The sequence below is a fragment of the Sander lucioperca genome, chromosome 11 (assembly GCF_008315115.2).
Source record: "Sander lucioperca isolate FBNREF2018 chromosome 11, SLUC_FBN_1.2, whole genome shotgun sequence".
Lineage (NCBI taxonomy): Eukaryota > Metazoa > Chordata > Actinopteri > Perciformes > Percidae > Sander > Sander lucioperca.
The window spans coordinates 9842377-9866797 of record NC_050183.1 but is presented as its reverse complement, the minus strand read 5'-3'; the positions used below and the strand labels follow the sequence as shown (position 1 = coordinate 9866797).

The following is a 24421-nucleotide window of genomic DNA, read 5'->3' as shown; positions in this document are numbered from 1 at the left end:
ACGGGTAGAGTTTCTGTTTCAGAAATGAAACGCTAACATAGAATAAACCTCATTTGGGTTTTTTTTATTCTACAAAATTTGTTTCACATTCATTGTCTATGAAGCAGCTTAGTAACCTGATGACATCATAGTTTGAGTCTTACATTTCTGGTTTGTGGCTTCGCCAGAGAGTAGCTCTTAATCAAAAATATCAGAGGTTAGATTAAAGACCATTGCACACCAGGGACGATTATTTAGCATGTCAATATATTTTTTTGAACTGTTGTTTTTGTCACAAGTAGTGTTTACTTATGAGGATCACCAAACAACAACACGGAGGCTGCTGTCCCAACTACAGACTGTACGTCAGCAAACTTTATTACTCCTTTCAACCTTTACAATGGCAGCGTATGCCAGAAACATTCTTTCCGTTTTTACCTTCCACAATAAGCCCGAGACATATGCTACACTGTTTTGCAGAGGAAATTCAATTGAGTATTAACTGTATACTCAATTAGAGTTAGAGGAAACTCAATAAATAGCTTACAGTAGCTTAGTGTTACAGCTTTTCCTGGGACGTATCCGAAGCTAACCCCCGTCCCTCCACTCAGCAGCCTGGAAACCAGACAGGACACCTTTTGGTGCTTTTGAGGAGCTGCTGCATTTATTTGTTGTCAAACTGCAGAAAAAAAAGTTTTGATGTGAAATATTCACAGGCGATTATTTTGCATATTGGCGTCCCTTATTCGTCACGCCCCCAGTGTGTAACGGTCTTAAGTCACACATGTGCAAGTCACAAATCTTAACCTTCACCGTCTTGAACAAGTCCCAAGTCACTGTGTTTAGACTCAAGTAAGGCTGTGCCAACAAAAAAAGGTGTAACAATCATAGGTGTGATTGGCAAAGGACAAAAAAGCAGGACAATATAAGCTGCACCCATGACATTTTTTTGAAAAATAAACCATTAAATGGCACTTTCTGGAGAGTTTTGTGCAAAGAAATGGAGAAATTGAGTCTTACATGATATGTGCAAAACTGCAAGGTTAAGAGCTTATACTTTGCATTGTTGTAGTATCAACAGGTATTAGGGCATTTAGCATTTACATTACTGTTAATCAGTCATCACTTGATTACACATTGCATTACCTTGTTATAATATAAATAATGTGCCACATGAAGAGACAGTGCAGCATATGACAGTAGCAACAGCTGAGAAGATTTGGGTCTGTGGTGACCAGGTCCACCTCACACAAACTTCCTTCTCCCATTCTCTCCTTATTACCACACCCGCACGGACAGCCCTGGCACTGTAGCCACAGCAGCCCACATTACCACGCCCATGCAGCCCCACCCACGGACACGTGCATTCACTAATTACATTTGTGTACAGATGGTGAAATAATATAAGCAGTACCTTATGTAACAGACTTTTAAACATTTAATGTAACTGGCAAACAATGCTTTCTACTTTTTAAAGAGCACACGTTTATAACAAATTTTTATTTATGCCGTTTGTATGCTGTTACTGTCATTCTCTACAGTATGTAGGTATGTAGTATGTATGTTGTCACTGTCTGTTCAATTGTCCGTGTTTCTCTCTGTTGACACTGTACATATTGTCTGTCTGGTTCTCCATCTTTTCATCCGTTTTAACTAACTCTGCAATTTAAATGTTTTTATGGCTGTCTGTGATTATACTTCAGGGTTTTTCCTTGCTCAGAATTTGTCTTTGCGGGAACACACAAAGCAGGGGGGGGAGGGGGTCTGGGTGTCCTCCCCCAGGAAATTTTGAGGGTAAAAGACTTCAATTCCTGCATTCTGATACATTTTTAGGCACCAATTTATGGTAAAAATGTCAATATTTATTGCAAGGAAATCACAAAATTCTGGTGGCAGGTAACAATTCAAAATACAAAATATAATGGAATATTATTATATTCAGTAGTCCAGTAAGGAGGCTTTCACATCCGGGACAACACTTGACACTAAAGTCCAGTTGTTTGTAGGATTGACTATTTAATCAGTGATGTTGAATATAGCCTACAGTGTAACGGACCACCACAGTTCATACATGTGAACCGCGGATTAATGCAGAGTTTAACCTACATAGTGTAAAACTACTACGTGAATGGGGCACAGCTGAAAGACGGAGCAGAGCGACGCTGCTTGTTCAGGGTTTTCATGTGTACTCCTATAGGCCTACACTTTGCATCAGGCGTTAAAACCAATTGTACCGAATTAGACTACTATTTAACGCGAGACGTTTTTAACCGCTAATAAAACTGTCTCAATTTAATACTGATGCCGTCAGACGGCCTCGCGGACAGACAGCAGTCGGAGTTCCGGTGTTATAGCCCTACTGGTTTCCACACTAACTGGTTTCCGTATGTTGTGTTTACCTAACAGCTGCCGATGTGGTCCGCCTCTGTCACCAGATTCGTCACACAAACACAAACATATTACTGGCGATTTTCAAATCGTTTCCCAGATCTACTGTCGCGAAAATGTTTGTCTAAGTAAGCACCACATCACAGCCACCTACAAAAAAAAAAAAAAAAGATCTAAAAACAATATAATAATTTTAGTTCGGGTTGAGCTGGTTTCGATCTTGTGACATAAATATAATAGCTAACACCTGAGTCCGTAGCTCTACGCAGTGAGCAATCAAAGCTCTATATCAAGCCGCTTCCAGTCACATATTTATCAACTACGTCAGCAACCAGGTAACACTTTGTTTTGAGCTGATCTAAAACAACTGGTTACCTGGGCTTAGTTGAGGAAATGCCCCATGATAGTTTCCACGTTTCTTTCCTCGCATCTACGGCCATATGGACTACTACTACTTCATCACAGCCACTTACTAAGCTACACGTTGTGACTGATACATATTTTTTAACAGTAACGATAACTCGTGGTCTAATATTGTCGATATACACAAGTGTTACCACCGAGTCACAGAAAAGTGGTACTACACGACTCAGTTTGAATACATGGTCTTCATGATTTACAGTCACTGTCTCTCCTTTTGTGTAACCTATATGGTAGGCTATGGGATATAGTAATATATACCTCAGAATTTGCAAAACAACGGCTTGTAATACAGTGTTAACCTACTTGAGTTTGGCTGCGAATTAACCAACCATTGTAATGTGTCTCTAATCGAATCGTTCCATCCAAACTGATGTAAAGTTGTTCTGAAATCTAACTCCGACACAGCAAAGTAGCTATTGATATTTTTTAATGAGCTTATTCATCTTTAGTGATATGAGTTTCTCTCTGGGTTTAACCAAGTGCGCCCCTTGTGGACTAAATATAACACCAGCATATTACAACATGAGAAACACCACATTCATAGCCTTAATTATTACAAGCCACTTCCAAAAACGCATTCATAACGAATCAGTACAATTGCAAGAAAAGTGAAAAAGAAAGTTGATCTGTATATGCCTTAATCGCCTCACAGTGATTGCTAACATCAAAGCAAAATTTTGTTTTGGGTTGATCTGAAACAATAATAGGCCTATATCATTTCGTCGCGTCTATTGTAATATTGTAGCCTCCCTTCGGCATATCTTAGAAAAATACCCGACATATCTGTTGTGATTTCTCTATCAACACTTTTTAAATGTAGGCTATAGCTGAATGTCCACAATCACATTATGTAGCCTATATTAGTTTTTGGAAGTGGCTTCCATGTTGTATACGCTGGTGTTTTATTTAGTCCACAAGGGGCACACTTGGTTAAACCCAGAGAGAAACTCATATCACTAAAGATGAATAAGCTCATTAAAAAATATCAATAGCTACTTTGCTGTGTCGGAGTTAGATTTCAGAAGCGGCTTGATATCGAGCTTTAATAGCTCACTGCGTAGAGCTACGGACTCAGGTGTTAGCTATTATATTTATGTCACAAGATCGAAACCAGCTCGACCCGAACTAAAATTATTATATTGTTTTTAGATCTTTTTTTTTTTTGTAGGTGGCTGTGATGTGGTGCTTACTTAGACAAACATTTTCGCGACAGTACATCTGGGAAACGATTTGAAAATCACCAGTAATATGTTTGTGATTGTGTGACGAATCTGGTGACAGAGGCGGACCACATCGGCAGCTGTTAGGTAAACACAACATACGGAAACCAGTTAGTGTGGAAACCAGTAGGGCTATAACACCGGTAGAGCTCTGCGCCCGTCAGCAGCGGCTTCTCACTGTACAGCCAGTCCCCCAGAGCAGCATGATCACCGGGAGGGTCCAGCCTGAACCCTGCAAACAGAGATCCCGTTTGAAGGTGACGTGCTTGATTTTGACTGAACGTCCCAATTTAAGTAACCTCTGATCGGGTCGTAGTAAATTAAGTACCCTAAGTTTAAGATTAGGTGTTGGTCATTATCAACTCTGGACTCTGTGCTGCTGCCAGCCTGTGTAATGTACGTTACTCACCATCGATCGACTGTTAGCTTCAGCTGGCTAACGTTAGCTGTCAACTTACGACTAGCTAGTGATCTAGCGAGGATTAGCCCTTCAGACCACAGTGGACTTCAGTGGACTCTCCATCCAAACTCCCGACTGGACCTTCGTCTACCACAACTGCTGGACTCTTTCAAATACATGTACTCCCTGTCTCCGCCGACCACTTGGTAGCGTTGGTCAGCTGTCAGTTTACGCCAGCAAGCTTCTGTTAGCTTCCACCAACTGACGGCTCGCCCAGCACATCTTTTCGCTATAGAGCTCTTTTAGCCATGTTTCACGGCTCAACACTAAGTTAGTGTGGGCCACTACCTTTCTGCACTGCCGAAAATGGTGCTCCTAAAATATTCCTCACTGCAACTTCTCAACGTCATCTGCTACGTCGCTTCAGCTTGCATTGCCAACATAAAATAAAAATATTGTCCCGTTGTCGGCTTCAGCTAAGAAGATAGTTCGCCCCCACACGTCCAAAATTCTTATTCAAATAACCTTCCGCAACGATTGCAGGCTCTTTGGTGGAGCTCTGCTTTAAATGAAGTTACATCGTGACAAATTAATGGACCACTTGCGGAGTGATATGAAGACATGAGTCAGAGTCACAAAAAACGTTGACAGCAGTGACCGGTCATTATGTTTACCAATACCCCCGACCCGTGCCTTGCGACCCCCCCCCCCCCCCCCCAAAAAAAAAAAGGCGGATTTCCATGATTTACGAGAGTTTCTTTTTCAGGTCGGAAAAGCCGGATTTCCGGAATTATCCGGAAGAATCACACCCATGAACTATGTTACAAATCCACGTCCGGTTCGTTTTTATTTACAAGCACAGACCAGGTAAAGCAACCGTTAACAATGCAGGGGTCCGTTTCAGGAAGGAGGTTTAACAAACTCTGAGTGTAACCCTGATATCTGAGTTGATTTACCCTGAGATGGAAACTCTGAGTTTTCAGTTTCAGGCAGCATGAATGGAGCCATGATACTACGATTCACCATGGTAACAACCACAAACAAACTGGTGGGCAGAAATACTGCCCATACAGCGAGTTTGAACATGTATTTAGTTAAAAAAGCAACACAGCGGCTGCTTTAAAAGAGAGAATTTGCGTGGGAGAAAATTGCTGCTAGAGTAAATGCGTTAGTTCCAATATAGTGTATATCATATTTAATCATAAGTATAATATTACTGGTGAAATGGTATTGAACCTATAATTTATAAAAGTCCTAGGCCTACTAATCCCATTCTGAGGCTGCAGCACCATCATTAACAGAATTATAATTCATAATCTTTTATTTCAAAGGGTTTACATCATTCACCTGCAATACTGGGGAACTCCTTTCTAATGGCTCTGACTGGTTTGTGTCCAGGGAACACTACACAAACGTTTAAAAAACGTTTCAGAGCAAGTCCCACTCTTCTGACGGCGCTTTGCTACAGTAGCTTTACTAATATGCTCCGCATCACCAATGTTGTAAAGAAAACTGTTGTTTGCAAAAAAATGTAATGAGACACAAATAATGTGCTGGGATGTAGAGCATGTCCACGATGGGTGACGTTAGTGATATGAGGACGGAAAAGGTTATGTAGGCTACATAACTGATAGACTGGGAAGAAAAACCATACCGCTCAAATAGGTATTTATCTGGAAATTAAAATGCGCCGGGGCCTCAATATCATCTCCTGACGTATGTTTAACTCCCTGCAAAGTAATACAGCTTCTACATCACCGGGATTGTCGACAAAAGGACATTGCATGTTTTGAGAAAAAAAAGTTTCATAGTCTGCCTAACATGGTTAATAAACCAACCCTGTTTTTTTATTCATGCCGATAACAAACTGCGCTAAAATGCGCCTGATACAGACTGCAATTATGAATGATGAAATGAAAGAGAGCTGTGTCAGAGGGAGGAGACTGAAAGAAGAAAACCTGTTCCCGACCAGGTTAGGTTCACAGAGTCCGAGGTTAAGTTACCTCTCTTTCTGAAACGGAAAACCCAGAGTTACCCTCATCTCAGGGTTAACAAACTCAGAGTTTTCACTAAACCTGCTTTCTGAAATGGACCTGTCATTCGGTACCTCCATTAGCTGTATGTGGGTTTGTGAACTCCTTTGCTGCCTCCTTCTTAGCCTCTGCTGGGCTCCCTCTTGCTCTGGGCTATCCTTTTCTCAGCCATCTGATGCACGAGTCTTCAACTTCACCCAGGCTATTCAGACCGTAAAGCAGGTTCTCAGGCTGGCTGTGGGAGAGCTGTCTGGTCTATTGATCCTTGTCAAACTGAACACAGAATGAGAGCCATAACATGGGTGAGAAAGATGTGGTAAGGTACAGATGATAATGTGTGATACTGTAGGGTGAACATCTATTTACTTTAGCTTTCTTTATCTTCTTGATCTTCTTATCTTGGTATCCTCCTTTCTTCCATCTTGCCTAAACAAGGATTAAAGAATTAGGGTGAGATTTGAACATTACTGTAACAGTAGTATACATAGATTTATTTGTGGAGGCTTGCCAGCATTGACCACCAGGTATTTATTTATTTTGATTTACAGCAAAAATTAAACTTAAAATACATATTTAATTAAAGACTGAGTGCAATTGTCTGGAGGGAGAAACACTTAGAAATAAGATATAGGCTACCTGCTCTATTTATGAGTTTGTTCAATTCCCTGTCGAGAATGGAAATATTCTCTCTGGAAAGACAGAATGGTAATGTTAAGTTGGACACACTGAATCATGAGTGAAAATAACGATCACGTTCAAATTAAGATGTTGTGGTCCACAAAGCAGACGCTCTGTTTAATGTCATGTTGTAACTTGTTACACTTGTAAATCTTAAATGAAGCAGGGGTAAAATGTTAATTACAACGTGTGGTTCACTGTTCATAAAGTAGAACCAACGTAAAGTTAGTCAGCTGAGATAGCTTATGTAAACTTGAGGCATAACCTAGCTAGGTGGTAATGTTAAACGGCGGGTTACCGGTTAGTTAACAGTAATGTTAACTACTAGCGTTAGGAGCAACGGAGCGTTATAACGTTTCTTTAATTACTAGTATTAGTTAGTACCCAGCTAATCAAGCTGACCTGCTAAACTGTCTACTACTAACATTACGTTACTTAGCAAGTTAACGTTACTAAGCTAACTGCCACCTGTCTTTGTCAGGTCCGTGTTTGCACGAGGAAATAGGAACATGTAAACATAGTTAGTAAACATGGAATGTTGACGTTACTAAATTAACGTCAGCGTTAGTCAACTGACAAATATAATGTAGCTAGTTAACTGTTATATATTTAGCTAGCCAGCTAGCTAGCTAGCTAACATTACAATTGGTGCATGGTTCACATTCAAGGCTAACGTTACATAAGGACAGTCTTAATGTAACCAAAGAATTTCTAATATGGGAAGAAGTTCCACTCTCTCGTTACTTCCGGCTTCTGAACTGGTTGCAGTTCCACCAGAGTTCCATATAGGGGGCGCTCACAGGCCAGTGCAGAATGAATGGGACTCTTTGGAGCTATACCCCTCAAAATCCACTTTTCTCAGAATATAATTTTTTGTCTAGTAATTTGAATGTTGCATTTGAAAGGGGAGGCTAAGAAAATATACACTGCTGGGTGTTAGATTTTTTTAAAGTGGCTTTTTTGTTCTAAAAAGCCTTTTAAAATGTCAATGACGTCATACACATATACGGCCAGAGATTCTGCTTTACGGTAAGCTCTGAGTCGCTTCCTTTTTTCTCTTGAGGCATCGACAACACAGCTGACAGATTAGGCTCTCTCTGTCAATACACGTGCTAGAAAGAGGTTTGCTAATGTTTTAAAGACCACGCCGAAATATTCACTCTGGCATTCTGGTTCTGCTTCGGATGCCGTCAAGCGGGATCTCCGATCGTAATCAGTCCTTCACTGACCAATCAGCATTCATTAGCAGAATGCTAGCGTGTTATGGGCAACAACGACTCAACCTGTAACAAATCGAAAGGGCATAAGTACTCGTTCATTCAACTTTTGACCTATAATCCATGTTGAACTTGCAAAAACTACAATCAAATCTGAGATTTCTCAACGACAATCAGGCGAAAGAGACAAATTTAGCCGTCTAGCTCCATAGGGTCCCATTCATTTTGCACTGGACCGTGATCACCCCCAGTGGAACTCTGGTGGAACTGCAACCAAAGTAGGTACAATGGGGCTTAATAGGGAGTGGAACGGCTTTCCGTAGACGGGCTTTGATGTAACGTTAGCTAACGCCAGACACACTTTGATAAGGCACATAAACGGCAAATGCTAACGTTATCCCTGCTGACATTTTAAAATTGTGAAACGTATGCAAGGGTTATCTTAACTCGTGTCCAGTTGATATCTCGTGAGGAAACTGCATGTACATAAAAAGAAAAGTATTACTTTACCTTAAGTGAAAGCTGAATGTGAATCATCGTGGAAAAGTCCTGACTCCTGCGTTACATTATTATCCACACTGTCTCTGCGTCGAGATGAGTTTGACGTTAGCACAGCCCCCCATGAAGTCAAACAATATCATTGGTCAAGATCGTCTCTGCCCGGCATGATTCATCCAATGATTGTGCAACATTCAATTATTTGAATCTGCGTGCACTTTCCTGAAGCACATACCCTAGACTAAAGAGACCATTTCTGTTTACATTTCTGTTTTTTCAACCATTTTAAGGTCTTACATCGCTTCACGCCCTGATTATCAATGTTCACGTTGATGCTAGAAGCCTTGGTTGAACTGTTGAGCACTAGCATCCCTTCCCAGTCTTTCACACATTGCATGTATTGCTAAATTGAAAAAAAATATATTGCACACCAATGTAAAGCTTTATTCATACTGTGTCCTCCCTGTCTTTATTCACCATATATTACCTCAGCCCATGAAAAACTCTTTGTTCCCTTTGACCTGTAGAAAGTGGGGAGAGGCAAAATGATTTGAGGGAGCAGTAGACTGCACAATGACCTTGCATTTTGTTGAACACTGTGACTCACTTTGGGTCTTAATATTAAGAAAAATTGTTTTAACAACAATTTTAACTTCATAAGGAAAAGAACGTGTATGCTACATATTCTATTTGAAGTACACCAAAAACATTAAAAAGAGGTCTGTCCCGCATGCATATTAGTTTCTGACTGTGGGGAATTGGGAAAAACAGAAAAAACGTCCCCAAATTTCTGAATTGCTTATTTTCATAACATTCACTGAGCCTTGCCTAAAACAGTTTGGAGTTTGTATTGGAAGACTCCAACGTTTTTAAAGTGGATTAACAGCCTTTTATGAAAAGCCTACTCCTTCAGTTTTTAAATGAAATCACAGATAATTTCTCAAATAAGCATAATGTTGCAGATGTCCATACTGTTTGTCGGTAGGCATGACTTTCATAGGCGGGGACACACTTTCCTATCAACGCAGGGTTGAATTAAACTGTATGAGGGTTGGAACTAGCGGAACAAGTTAGGTTAGGTGGTGTGCAAGTTAGGCAAGCAGGTACATACTGTATTTGAGGTACTGGTGTGCATTAATATTGATTTTCCACCCCTTATAAAAGTGTAGCATAGCTGTGGCACAGGCAATCCATTTAACTTATTAATGTTACACCTTAATGAAACACACATTGCCCAATATGTGCATCAATGCCTGTGTAACCATTGCAAGTCAATGGAAATTGTAGTGTAATTTCAGAGGCAGGGGTGGTCAGATCACCGAGGTCTTGGTGAGGCATTTAAGGTACCGGACATGCATGAATATTCATTCTACCCCACATAAGAGGGAAGCTCATGCTCTGAGCTGTTTGCATGACATAGACAGGAACAAACATCAAAAGCCAGAGTGGACACAGTATGAGACATCACCGCAGACATCAGCAAAGTAAGCAGTCAATGGAAAAAGATGTTGGGCCATGAATCTGAAATAGGCCCATGGCCTCCACGGAAGTGAAATGAGGCAAGAACATCAGATGCCCCCTAAAATATTAGGATGGTGAAGATGTAGGCTTACCCAGGCTGTAGGCTGCCTGGCTCTCTGTGTACTGTATCGTCATCCTGTAGGCCTATAGGGTTGTGGGCCTATGTGATGTGAACTGTGGCTGCACGATTCTTTTGTCAACTAATTTGCCAGACCAAAACATGATTATATAGTGATGAGCATATCACAGACTTGGACTAAAATAGACATCATGTACATCCAAGGCCTGTAGTTTAGGTTGACTCTTGTCTCTTATGCATTCCCATAACTGAAGCTATGGCTTTGTTTCCACAAATATTTAGGTGAAAGAATGTTTATTTTTACAAAGACAGATCTAAATACAGCATCTTTGTCACCAGTGGTGATTTGGTGCAGTAGTCCTATAGCTTTTTAAGCTTGTGTGCTGCCAAGTTGTTTTACTGTTTGTATTACCATAAATATGCTTGCAAAATATTACAGTAGTGTAGTTTCTAATATAATTACATTGATCCAACTATAATTGAGAACAATTGCTTGTGGGTTTTTGCTGTGGAGTTGTTGAGGCCATGCAGTGAGGGTTCATGTCAGCCTCATTCAATGCATTAAACGGGTATGGCTGGTCCTACCTGTCTCAGTACCTCTGTTAACCCCTCTTCAAATAACTGCAAAGCTAAATACAAGTCCTACTCTATTGCTAGAATTTAGTAGACTTGCATTAAGAGACACTGGCCAGGATGAAGTTTGACAGCGATTAAAACACTAACACACAGTATGAGACCACATTGAATAAGCTAAAATGGACCCCTATACATTATACCAATATTTACCCTCTGAAGAGTCTCTGATGCATATATTGGATAGTTAATTGTAAATATTGTCAAATATTTTTACAAAGTAAACACACAGTACATTAATGGGATAAGTCTGTAGATATATTGAATAGTTGCTTTTAATCACTATAAAGTATTGTTTGTATGAAGTAAACCTGATATATTAATGATTAAAGTACGTATATTAGTTTCTTTTTAACAATTCAATTCAATTCAATTTTATTTATAGTATCAAATCATAACAAGAGTTATCTCGAGACACTTTACAGATAGAGTAGGTCTAGACCAAACTCTGTACTTTACGAAGCCCCAACTATTACAGTGGTTGCCTCAAGAGCAAGCATTAGCAGTAGCTATTGCGACAGTGGCAAGGAAAAACTCCCTTTTTTTTGTTAGGAAGAAACCTCGGACAGACCCAGACTCTTGGTAGGCGGTGTCTGACGGCACCAGTTGGGGGAGTGGTGAATGGTGGCAATAATAGTCATAATAAAGATAGTGAAGCAGTGATCACAATGGTAGTCATAGTAGTTCATGTCATAGTAGGGCACAGCAGGGCGTTACGGGGTGTAGTGTGGCACAGCAGCCTGGGTGGACGCGGTTGGACGCGGCAGGACGCAGTCGGACACTGCGGGGAAACGCAGAGCGTAGCAGGGTGTAGTAAGTCCATAGCGTCAGCTGCACCCAGGACCCCGGTGTAGGTGCCACCCAATTCCAAGGCGATGTTCTGGGTGAAGAAGAAGCAAAGGGACTCCGGGGAGAAAACTCCCCAGAGCTAGGTTAGTAACAGGCATTTCTGGGACTAAGATGCACACAAAGGAGACAAGTGAAAAGAGAGAAGAGGGAGCGGCTCATTGTGTCCTTGGAAGGAGCTTCCCACAGCAGTCTAGAGTTATAATAGCATAACTAAGAGAGGCAGGCTAAAGAGAGGGGCCCTGGACCGGGCTCGTACTCTCCCCTGCCGGAACGGGCTTGTACTTCCTGCCTCCCTCTACTCTACTCTACTATGCTGCAACTCCTCACTCCCTAACTATAAGCTTTATCAAAGATGATGGTTTTCAGTTTATTCTTAAATGTGGCGACGGTGTTAGCCCCCCGAACCCAAGTTGGGAGCTGGTTCCACAGGAGAGGAGCCTGGTAGCTGAAGGCTCTGGCTCCGATTCTACTTTTAGAGACTCTAGGAACCACAAGTAGCTCTGAGTTCTGGGAGCGCAGTGCTCTAGTGGGACAATAAGGTACTAAAAGCTCTTCTATGTATGATGGTGCTTGACCATTTAGTGCTTTGTAGGTCAGGAGAAGGATTTTAAATTCAATCCTGGATTTTACAGGAAGCCAATGCAGAGAAGCTAATACAGGAGAAATGTGATCTCTTTTGTTAGTTCTTGTCAGAACACGTGCTGCAGCATTCTGGATCAGCTGGAGGGTCTTGAGGGACTTATTTGAGCAGCCTGATAGTAAAGAATTACAGTAGTCCAGCCGGGAAGTTACGAATGCATGGACTAGTTTTTCAGCATCGTTTTGAGACAGGATGTTCCTGATTTTGGCAATGTTACGAAGATGGAAAAAGGCTGTTCTTGAGGTTTGTTTTAAGTGGGCGTTAAAGGATAGATCCTGGTCAAAAATGACTCCTAGATTTCTGACAGTAGTGCTGGAGGCCAGGGCAATACCATCTAGGGTAGCTATATATTTAGATAATGAAGTTCGGTGGTGCTTGGGTCCCAGCACAATAACTTCCGTTTTGTTTGAGTTCAACATCAGAAAATTGTGGGTCATCCAGGATTTTATATCTTTAATGCACGCTTGAAGTTTAGCTAACTGACGCTTTCGTCTGGCTTGATTGACAGATATAATTGGGTGTCGTCTGCGTAACAGTGAAAGTTAATTGAGTGTTTCCTAATAATATTGCCTAGAGGAAGCATATATAAAGAGAATAGAATTGGTCCAAGCACTGAGCCTTGAGGAACGCCATGGCTAACTTTAGCGTATTTGGATGGTTTATCGTTAATATTAACAAATTGGGATCGCTCAGAAAAATAGGACTTAAACCAGCTTAGTGCGATTCCTTTAATGCCAACTAAATGTTCCAGTCTCTGTAAGAGGATGGTATGGTCAATAGTGTCGAATGCAGCACTAAGATCTAATAAGACAAGTACGGAGACAAGTCCTTTGTCAGCAGCAGTTAGAAGGTCGTTAGTGATTTTCACCAGTGCCGTCTCTGTGCTATGATGCATTCTAAATCCTGACTGAAAGTCTTCAAATAGACTATTTCTATGCAGAAAGTCACACAATTGATTAGCGACTACCTTCTCAAGGATTTTGGAGAGAAACGGGAGGTTAGATATAGGTCTATAGTTGGCTAAGACCTCAGGGTCGAGGGTGGGTTTTTTCAGAATAGGTTTTATCACAGCTACTTTAAAAGACTGCGGTACGTGACCCGTTAATAAGGACATATTGATCGTATCTAGTAATGTGGTGTTGACCACGGGTAGTGCTTCTTTAAGTAGCTTCGTTGGAATGGGGTCTAAGAGACAGGTAGTTGGCTTAGCTGAAGAGACCCTTAACATTAATTGTTGGAGGTCTAAAGGATAAAAGCCGTCTAAATAAGTATCAGGTCTTATCGTTCTCTCTAGCCCTCCTGCGCCCAATGGTGAGTCGTTGGAAGCTGTGGGCAGAAGGTGATGAATTTTTTCTCTAATTGTTATAATTTTATCATTAAAAAAGGTCATGAAGTCATCACTGCTCAGAGCTATAGGAATAGATGGCTCAATAGAGCTGTGACTATCTGTCAGCCTGGCTACAGTGCTGAAAAGAAACCTTGGGTTGTTCTTATTTTCTTCTATTAGTGTTGAGTAATAGTCTGATCTGGCATTTCTGAGGGCCCTCCTATAATTTTTTAGACTATCTTGCCAATCCACACGAGATTCTTCCAGTTTGGTGGAACGCCATTTACTTTCAAGTTTTCGTGAGATTTGTTTTAATTTGCGAGTTTGGGAGTTATACCAAGGTGCTAGTTTCCTTTCCTTCATCATCTTCTTTTTGAGAGGAGCAACCGAGTCTAAAGTAGTCCGTAGGCAGGCCGTAGCAGCGTCTACAAAGTTATCAAGTTGGGAGGGACTAGAGTTAACATAACAGTCCTCTGTTATATTAAGGCATGACATTGAGTTAAGTGCTGTTGGAATAGCTTCCTTAAATTTAGCTATAGCACTGTCAGATAAGCATCTAGTGTAGAAACTTTTATTTAATTTCGTATAGTCTGGTAGTAGGAATTCGAAAGTTATTAAAAAATGGTCTGATAATAAAGGATTCTGCGGAAATACTATTAAATCGTCAATTTTGATGCCATATTCTAGCACAAGGTCGAGGGTGTGGTTAAAACAGTGCGTGGCCTTATGCACCCTCTGACTGAAACCAATAGAATCTAGCAGTGAATTGAAAGCAGTACTAAGGCTATTGCTCTCAATGTCCACATGGATATTAAAATCACCTACAATAAGTACTTTGTCTGATTGAAGGACTACGCATGATAAAAACTCTGAGAATTCAGATAAAAACTCAGAATATGGACCTGGTGCTCGGTAAACAACAACGAATATAATTGGCTGTACTGTTTTCCATGTTGGGTGTTGAAGATTAAGAACAAGGCTTTCAAACGAGTTATAATTTAGTTTAGGTTTAGGATTAATTAACAGGCTCGAGTCAAGTCCCGTAATTAATTTATCTTAATTAACGCGTTAAAGTCCCGGCCCTACTTTAAAGTAACTTTTATATTGAGTAATACTGTTGGAGTTTGATGGGCAAACATATTCTGCATGTTACAATTAACATGTTAATTAACAGTCCTGACATTATGTACATGAAAACAATGGCTTGATCTGGAAAATGGAAAGGTAATGGAATGGTGTGTGGATCTTTGTAAGATATCGTGAAAAACAGATCATTGGTCTCACTGTTTTAACAGATGATGCAGACAGTTGACCTGCTTACAAATATATTTTAATTTCATTCAATTATATTACTGTTTTGGGTCAAAACTGTTGTAGTAATTAACACCATAATTAATATGTTTCAAAATGCAGTTGTAGTATCAGCAGTAATAAATTACAGGAAGTCATATCAGCAGTTAAAATACAAACAAGCATGATACAATGTGCATACTGATAATAATATTTCAAATTATTATTATTATTATTATTATTATTATTATTATTATTATTATTATTATCATTTCAAATGACAAATGCATGTAGAAAGAGGAGTTTCCAAAAAACAAAGTACCAAAGAATAAAACTTGGAAATGCCCTCTAACAGTCTGTAAAGATGATAGCTGACTTTAACAGATGAATAAAAACACAAAGAAAAAAAGTAATGCCATAATGCCTAAACAGTAATTGTTTTCTACTACGTCTACATCTGTCATTTATCTGTTAGAAAACAGATCACGAGGGAAAGGAAAGGTTGATATGAAAAATAAATGAATTATATTAATTGTGATAAAATAAAAAAAAATAAGCATGCACTTCTGAGGCATATAAGTTAGATATTAATAAATAAATAAAATTGTTGTCATACTGTTTAGAAAGGAAGCCAGTGTGCCCGACGGGTATGTTCCAATGGTTTACAATATATATAAATAAAAATAACAGAAGAATACAATAAAACAATTCTTGCCAAAATCCATAGTGCCTAAACAGTAATTGTTTTTCTACTAGTTTTGTAAAGCAGGGCCCAACAATATACAGTGGTGGGAAAAAAGTGTTTCCCCCCTTCCTGATTTCTTATTTTTTTGCATGTTTGTCACACTTAAATGTTTCAGATCATTAAACAAATTTAAATATTAGTCAAAGTTAACACATATAAACACAAAATGCAGTTTTTAAATGAAGGTTGTTGTTATTAAGGGAAAACAAAATCCAAACCTACATGGCCCTGTGTGAAAAACCTAATAACTGTTTGAGCCACCCTTAGCAGCAACATATGCAATCAGGTGTTTGCAATAACTTGCATTGAGTCTTTTACAGCGCTGTGGAGGAATTTTGGCCCACTCATCTTTGCAGAATTGTTGTCATTCAGCCACACTGAAGGGTTTTCAAGCATGAACTGCCTTGTTAAGGTCATGCCACAGCATCTCAATAGGATTCAGGTCAGGACTTTGACTAGGCCACTCCAAAGTCTTCATTTTGTTTTTCTTCAGCCATTCAGAGTTGGACTTGGAGCTGGTGTGCTCTGGATCATTGTCCTGCTGCAGAACCCAAGTTCGCTTCAGCTTGAGGTCACAAACAGATGGCTGGACATTCTCCTTCAGTACTTTTTGGTAGACAGCAGAATTCATGGTTCCATTTATCACAGCAAGTCTTCCAGGTCCTGAAGCAGCAAAACAGCCCCAGACCATCACATTACTGTTATTATGTTCTTTTTCTGAAATGCGGTTGTCTCATCAGTCCACAGAGTATTTTCCCAAAAGTGTTCAGCAATTTGCTCAGCAATGGTTTTCGTCTTGGACCTCTGCCATGCAGGCCATTGTTGCCCAGTCTCTTTCTTATGGTGGAGTCATGAACACTGACCTTAACTGAGGCAAGTCAGGCCTGCAGTTCTTTGGATGTTGTTGTGGGGTCTTTTGTGACCTCTTGCATGACTCATCACTGTGGTCATGGGGTAGGTTTGGTCAGCCAGGCACTCCTGAGAAGTTATGTTTTTACTTTGTTTACTTGTGTTATCTTTGTCTTATATTTAAATTTCTTTGATGATCTGAAACATTTAGGCTAAGTGTGACAAACATGCAAACAAAATAACAAATCAGGAAGGGGACAAACACTTTTTCACACCACTGTATATTGTTCCCATCAGTAGGCCTATGTCCTATCAACTAAACTAACTGAAAATTAAATTAAATATATCAATTGTGATAAAATCAAATGGCTCCATAGTGTATCTTTCAATATACAACATTGTTAACGTCGGCTTCACTCTGCCTGCTTGGCGTGAGCATGGTGTTTCTGTTGCGTGTCAGTTGCGTGGCGGCTTGCTTGTCACATAAAAAATAGGCGGCAGTCCTATTTCTAGCATGCACACGTTTTTGGTGGCCATGAGACGTGCGTGTCACGCAGGCAGTGTGTAAGCTCTAACCTGGGAACATGGGAGCCGAAATAGGAACGGACACGCCACGCAGCTGACACGCTCAGGCCACGGAGCCAGTGTGCAGCCGGCCTAAGCCCTACCATTAAAGGCTTTTTACATGGTTGTTAGACTGAGGCTAATATCCCATGTTTGGTTCAAGCTGCAGTCGCCCTGTACTGACACTTGCTGTCATTTTATCCCAACATTTAGCTCAGTTTACTGAAATCCCACACAAATATATATATATATATATATATATATATATTTTTTTACATCTGTCCTCTCTTCCAGATTCAGTTAGTTCAGATGCATGTAGCAACTAAAGTAACTGAAAAGTTTCCCCCTTCAACTGGCATATATCTGTTAGAAAACAGATAGAGGGAAAACAGAAAGGTGAATTAAAAAAATAATAATTAAAATAAAAGATATGAATTGTCCTGAAACAGAAACATAAGCATAAAATGTATAAATAATATAAGGTGGAGATAAATAATAAAAATAACTAAAAAAGTATTGGTGTCATACTGTTGAGAGAGGAAGGTAGGTCAGTAGAGTATGTTTCAATGGTTTACAATATTGTTCAACCCTACAAATAAAGGCTTTTCACATGGTTAGACTGAAGGCTAAAACCCCAAATAATGTATCCCGACATTTAGCCTCAAAATAATGCAGGGTTATCTTTGACTTTGAAGGAAGATAGGGTTAGAGTCACTTGATTGTCTTCTGACATGATTGAAGACATTACTTCTTGACGTTAGTTCTTGACTAGTTCTTTTGACAAGGCTTATTTAACCAAGTCATGTGTTTTGGGCATTCTGAAGACAAAACGTTCAGCTTTGATTACACCATCTTAAATTTAAACATTGTGACACCTTTTCAGTAGGGTTTAGATTAGCCCAAGGCCCAGTTTACATGTGAAAATCCTTTAACACGCCTGCCAGCTCAAACCCCACACTAATAATTATAATTTTTGTAATATATATTCCATGTCGTCCTTTCCTTTTCCTTCTGTGTATATATATATATATATATATATATATATATATATATATATATATATATATTTTTTTTTTTTAATCTGTTGTGTCTTCCAAGAAAACAGAGAAAGAAGGAAAAGGAAAGGATGACATGAAAAATAAATTAATAAAATATATTGTGATGAAATACAAAATAAGATTACATTGTTCGAATTAGACAAGGTATATATCAATTATCAATGTAACAAAATAAATTGGTGTCCTACAGTCATAGTGTCCATGAGTCAGCAGTGTAAGTTGCTAATTGTTGAATCTGTCCATTGTTGGCACAAAGCAAAACTCTTAACAGAGCACAGTGTAATTGTGAAGATGTAAGGGGCTGTAACATTGTGACCTTTGATGATCCAGGGGCTGTGGAACTGCTGCTTTCAGGTATCTGGCCAGTCTTTGGTGCGAGGACAGCATCACTTTTGTGACGTTGAGGAGCAGAGGCCTTATAGATGGAAAAGTAATGCCAACAGTGTTTTTGTTAGTTCTTTGGACAAAAAGGGAATTTGTCCTAAGTTAATAAAAATAATAGTTACCTTTACAACTTGTTTAGGGCGAATTGTAATGCTGCACTGAGGAGGAGCTGTCTCTGTGACAGCGTAAATTTGGTTCCCCGCATCAGTTCACCTGATCACTCACCAAACGTCAACAGTAGTTAGGCTCTACTGAACTGTGCACAGCATTGGATGCAAAGCTGTGGACGTAGGAGAATGAAGCAGATCCTGACAAGAGAAAATAGAAAGTTGTTGTAATAAACTGCAGACTATGCAAAAAACATGTTCAAAAGTTACATAATACACAATAATTAAATACCTTGAACACTGCTGCAGGGCAATACAACATTTCTGTACAGTGCAATTTTACACAGAGTAGTTTAGGAAGGCTGCATGGGGTTCAGCTTCTTGTCATGTTTAGCCTTCTTTAAAGTCCTGATTGTCTCCACTGTGTGAAGTGGAGTGATCACAGCAGAGGCAGACCTGCAGCAAAAAGTTCATTTAAATGACAATGTACTGCTAGCTGTAACAACGGTGTTGCAAAATTGCTGCGTTATTACAAAGTGAATACAGGAATAAAGACACAATTAAAGCAATATAGAAAGCACATATGAAATTAGAATCATTACCTTCTGTTGTGAAGACTCTTCAGCGCTGTCAGGTGGAAAGCAGGCAGTGGTGGTCCATTTTTTCAGTTTTTAGAGCCAGAGAGAATGTGAAGCAAAGGCACACAGGTGTTATCTCATCCTCTGCTTGGAAGAATGACTGGGACTAGCATGAAGGTTAAGGTGTCTTAACATTGTCTGTCCATTGTTGATGGACAGTTAAGCTGCTGCTGCTGCAACATCTGTTGTTGGTTGTTGTCGTTCTTCACAGTGATGAAGGAGGTGAGGCCATAGCTGGCGGTGTCCTCACAGTCTCTCGTCCAGGGGAAAGTAAACGTAATGAGTTATACTCTATAACAGCCACCCACCCTGAAATTGGGTGGCATGTAAATGTGGGGTTTCAGCTGGTAGGTACCAATACACCAGAAAGTGCGTGTTACATATAGAACACGTACTTTCTGATGTATTTCTGCTAGCGTAAATGATAGCAGCTGTGTACAATGCTGTACACAGCTGCTGAATGTTTAGGGCTGTTACTTGGGATGTACAGCCCAATATATCTTGTAAATATATCTCATAATAATATGGTTACCTGAAACAATTATGACCAATCACATTATCCAATACTGCAAAAACTTAACATTACCAAACAAAATGAGACCAACAACAATGAGGTATCCTAAAAAAAACACAACATAATGCTCAGTGGATTTTTGACATCTGGTACAGCTGCAAATAAGACACCTTTAAATTATTAGACCATAATGTATTTTATCATTGCAGATTTCATTAATTTAGTTTTTTTAAATCAAACTGTTATCACTTTTGGTATTAGGTACAGACCTTTGTTTCTTTGCTGCCATCTTTATGGACTGTTAAAGGACATGACACAGTATACAGGATTATGATAACTGTAATACGTTCTCATCACACCAGAGTGGAGACAATGCTGCGGTTTAGAGATGAAAATGAGGTCCAGAAGTGTGTTCTTATCTGTGGTGGCAGCAGTGATGACTTGAACATATCCCCGGGACTGAAACAGCTCAAGGATTGGCTTACTTGCGTTGGATAAGTGATTCTCGTTGGAATCCCCACAGACAATGATAGGGTGGCAATCCATGACCTCCAATGAGTCCAACAGGCTTCCCAGGTTTGACAGAAACGATGTCACACTGTAGTCCGGAGGTCTGTACACAGCTGCAATCAAAGCACTCACTGGGGCTTCAACCTTCAGAGCCAAAAACTCAAGGTCAGTGACATTATGTATGTACTGTTTTTCACGTACTTGAATGTGCTCTTTCACATAAACTGCAACGCCACCACCACGTTTGTTGGCCATCTGTGGAACATTTGTGTAGGACAGGTGTCTGTTGGTTTGAACATAGTGTAGCCCTCTAAATGGAGACTGTCTGCAACAAAGGAGCCTTGTAGGTGAGTTTCTGTGAGACACAAAACATCTGCTAGACACAGTTCATGGTGAACAATGGTCAGAGTGTCATGTCCGTTCACAGCCTGTGAGATTTTGAGAAGAGGCATCATGTCATCCAAATTGACTTGTCTCATGGTCTGTAGGGCTCCAGTGATTTGTGGGTTGGCATATATTTTACTCTCGTCCATATCCAGAATGTGCAGTCCGCTGAGAGAGGTCACTCTGCTGACAGCTACGTAAGCCATGCCAGGTTCAAAAATGTGTTTCAGTGACACTACAGCTGATGTCCTTGTCATACCTTGAACCTTATGAATCGTACAAGCAAAGGCCAGTTTAACAGGAAACTGTCTGCGTACCACTCCTTTCTGTTTCATTTTCTCCTCTGCTCTGTCGATGTACACTAGATCGTCTGGTCCTCCTGGTGCTCTGTTACGATAATTCCTTCCAGCTGTTTCATCATCCATCTTGAGCCCGAGCATAGTGACATGTGCGACACCATTTTGTTCAGAGGATATTACCCTGACTAGCGTAGCGAAAGATCCATTCACCAATCCTTGAGACACGTCTATGTTTCTGGTGAGCATGACTCTAACACCTTCAGCTACGTTTAGCGTATCTGGTAACTCATTTCTGTTTCCTTTAAATGGTTTGGCTTGTCGTGCCATTCTGCCCGTCTGTGGATCCTTTTTGTAGTCATCTGCATCAATCTTGGTGATGTGAGAATGGAGCAGAGCTAACATTGCAGAGTTGTGTGAATCAACTTGTTTATTAGTTGCAAAAATGTGTAGCACATCAGTTGGACACAGTTCTGGTTCGGTGACGGCCTGTGACAACAAAGCTCTGTCTGCCTCGGACAACTCCTCTGACTTTTCTTTCACACGGATCCTGTTCAACATCTCTGCAAAGGCAACATCATCCTTCTGACGCATAATCTCAGTCAGAGTGATCATCTGAAAGTGTTCCTGCCACAGGTCAATCTCACATGGGTCATACACGCAGAGAGCCTTGGACTGTCGCACTGGTGGAAGCTGAAAAAAATCTCCAACAGCTATTACCGACATTCCTCCGAATGGTCTCTGACTGCCTATGATCTGTTTGAGTCTCACATCAACGTAGGCAAAAAGGGGCTTTGAAACCATGGACACTTCATCAATGATGAGAATTTCAGCATTTAAAAGTTCAGATCTGACTTCATCCAAATTGTTACCAAGGCCTTGAAATGGAGGTTTTAGGCTTCTCGGAAGTTTGAGTAATGAGTGCAGTGTGGAGCCTGATATGTTGAAGGCTGCAGTTCCAGTGAATGCGGTCAACAGGACAGTTGGGTTTGATATGTCGGCCTCCTCAGCGCGTCTCGGCAGTTTGCACAGTATCTTAGATGCCTCAGAGTAGATGCATTTGATTAAATGTGACTTTCCTGTTCCAGCGCCACCATTGATGTAAAAGAAGAACTGCTGCGGATTTAGGCCACAGATTCGCTTTACGCACCACTCTCTTACTGCATAGAACACACAGGCTTGTCTCTGGTTCAGATTCTGATACATTTGGCGTAACAGTATGGGATCAAATGCAGGGGGCTCTCTGATGGCTCTGATTTCTGTTGCAGCATTAGCCTGATTACTGTATTCCGGGACATTATCTTGTTCATTTTCACAATCTGGCTCTCTTGCCTCCAGCTCTTCAATACACTCCAACCTCACAACTTCCGATTCTGGCGCCAGATTACACCATTCATCAATCACACCTCTGTTCTGCTCAAACTCCTCAACAGCATTCTCAATCTCGTCACTGTTTTTCTCATATTTGTCTCTGTTTCGTTTCACAATGTGTTGGACACTCTCCAGATGATCACAACCTGGTAGTTGCACACATCCATTACTGTAAAACGACTCATATGTGGGGTAATACGGTCTTTTCAGTTCCTGCTCTGATCGGTAGGGAACGTACAGTTTCAGTAACGTGCCGTAAAACTTCTCAGGATATTTTTCCTTGGATGCGCGGTAAAATCTGATGATAGCAGGCTTATCGTCTTTCCGCCTTTGCACAAATCCCATCTCATTCAGGAGGGGCAAAACATTTTTACCTTTCGTCTGTTTGCCATAGACAATTCTGCAAGTAGCTGCAAAATCAGCCAAACACATCTCCTCAAACTCCAGTGTTTCAGGTCTGGCTTTGTACTTGTCAGTCAAAGACGTCATCCACACATCTGAACATTCAGGTGTTGTGTTTTCCAGGGACGAGAGTGGACGACTCATTTTCACTGCGTTGTCATCTGTCGGTATGAATACGACACCACGTGAACACTTCTTCATGTTAATTCCACATGCACGACTCACACATTCCTGAGCGCTAACCTCTCTTTTTTTGGAATACGCCTGCATTATTTCCCTCATTTCATCACATTCATTGACGTTGTCTCTGTTGGAGTTTTCGATGACTGTTTTGAGGTACTCAGAGAGTCCAGATTCTTTTTTGGTAATGTAGCTGGTCAGATATATGATGCACGAATATGCGTTGAGAATATAACTGACATCAATGTTGGCATTCCAGGCTTCAAGTAGATGTGGATTATATCCATTTACCCAGCAGTCCTTGGGGTCACGCTTCAGAATGACTGCACTGGATTTATTCACCATGTTAAGGCATTGTTCGTACTCACTGTATGTCAGATTGCATTGAGCTAGGAGCTGCTGCAAACTCAGAGAGGCCGTTTCAGGTTCATTCAAAAGCAAGTTAAGTGGTTGGAGTTTTTGCTTTGCTTTTTCCACTTCCACTGGATCGATGCACTCACCAGGTCTCGTTATCACTGTGTTTCTGACGGGTGGTTTAGGAAAACCGAATCTGCATCCCGAGTTGACACTTCTGAAACATGTCCTTGAATGATTTTTGCTGTGTGTCTGCACTTCTGTGACTTTCTTGTACAGATCAGGTTGTGTATGTGGGTCAGGCAGCTGAGCTGTGATGTATTTGGACACAAAATCTAACACAGTCTGATCGTCGTCTTCGTCAAAAACAGGAGCACCATCAACCCAAATGAGACAGTGTATGTGTGGACTTCCGCGATGCTGAAACTCAACTCGGTAAAAGAAGTCAACGACTCTGCCTAGGGGCTCTGCAGGAGATAAGAGCAAATCCCTGAATAATGCCTCAACACGCTTATCAAACATGCGCATTGCTGTCACAGGATTGCTTCGCAGTATGTCACACTTAGCTGACCAGTCAAGCCCTTCAAAATCGACATCTTCACCTTGCTGCCTTTTTATTGCCTCGATAACCTCAGGCCATCGCATTTCAGCTGCAGAAAACGTACAGAAGAATGTAGGAGTTCCCAACTGTCTGATCATGGCAAAAAGATCTCTTGTAGTTTTCTCCCAATAGGCTGGAGTTCCCCTTAAAGGTTGCATAAACCTCACAGCGTCTTTGTTTCGCACCAGTCTCTCCACCTCACGTTTATCTTGCAACATTCCCGAGGTAATATTTCTTCCATCTCTCGTAAACGGTTTACCTTTCCTTAGCTGTATTGTCATACTCGATG

General features: G+C 40.6%; 1 long non-coding RNA gene across 1 annotated transcript; it reads right to left on the bottom strand.

Moving 5' to 3' along the window:
• Nucleotides 1-6701: 6701 nt before the first annotated feature.
• LOC118496323 lies at nucleotides 6702-9039 on the bottom strand. The gene is made up of 3 exons (XR_004898885.1): nucleotides 8849-9039; nucleotides 6810-6869; nucleotides 6702-6716 (listed from the first exon to the last, which is right to left on the bottom strand). It is a non-coding gene; the product is annotated as an uncharacterized LOC118496323 (long non-coding RNA).
• Between the last annotated feature and the right edge of the window lie 15382 nt (nucleotides 9040-24421).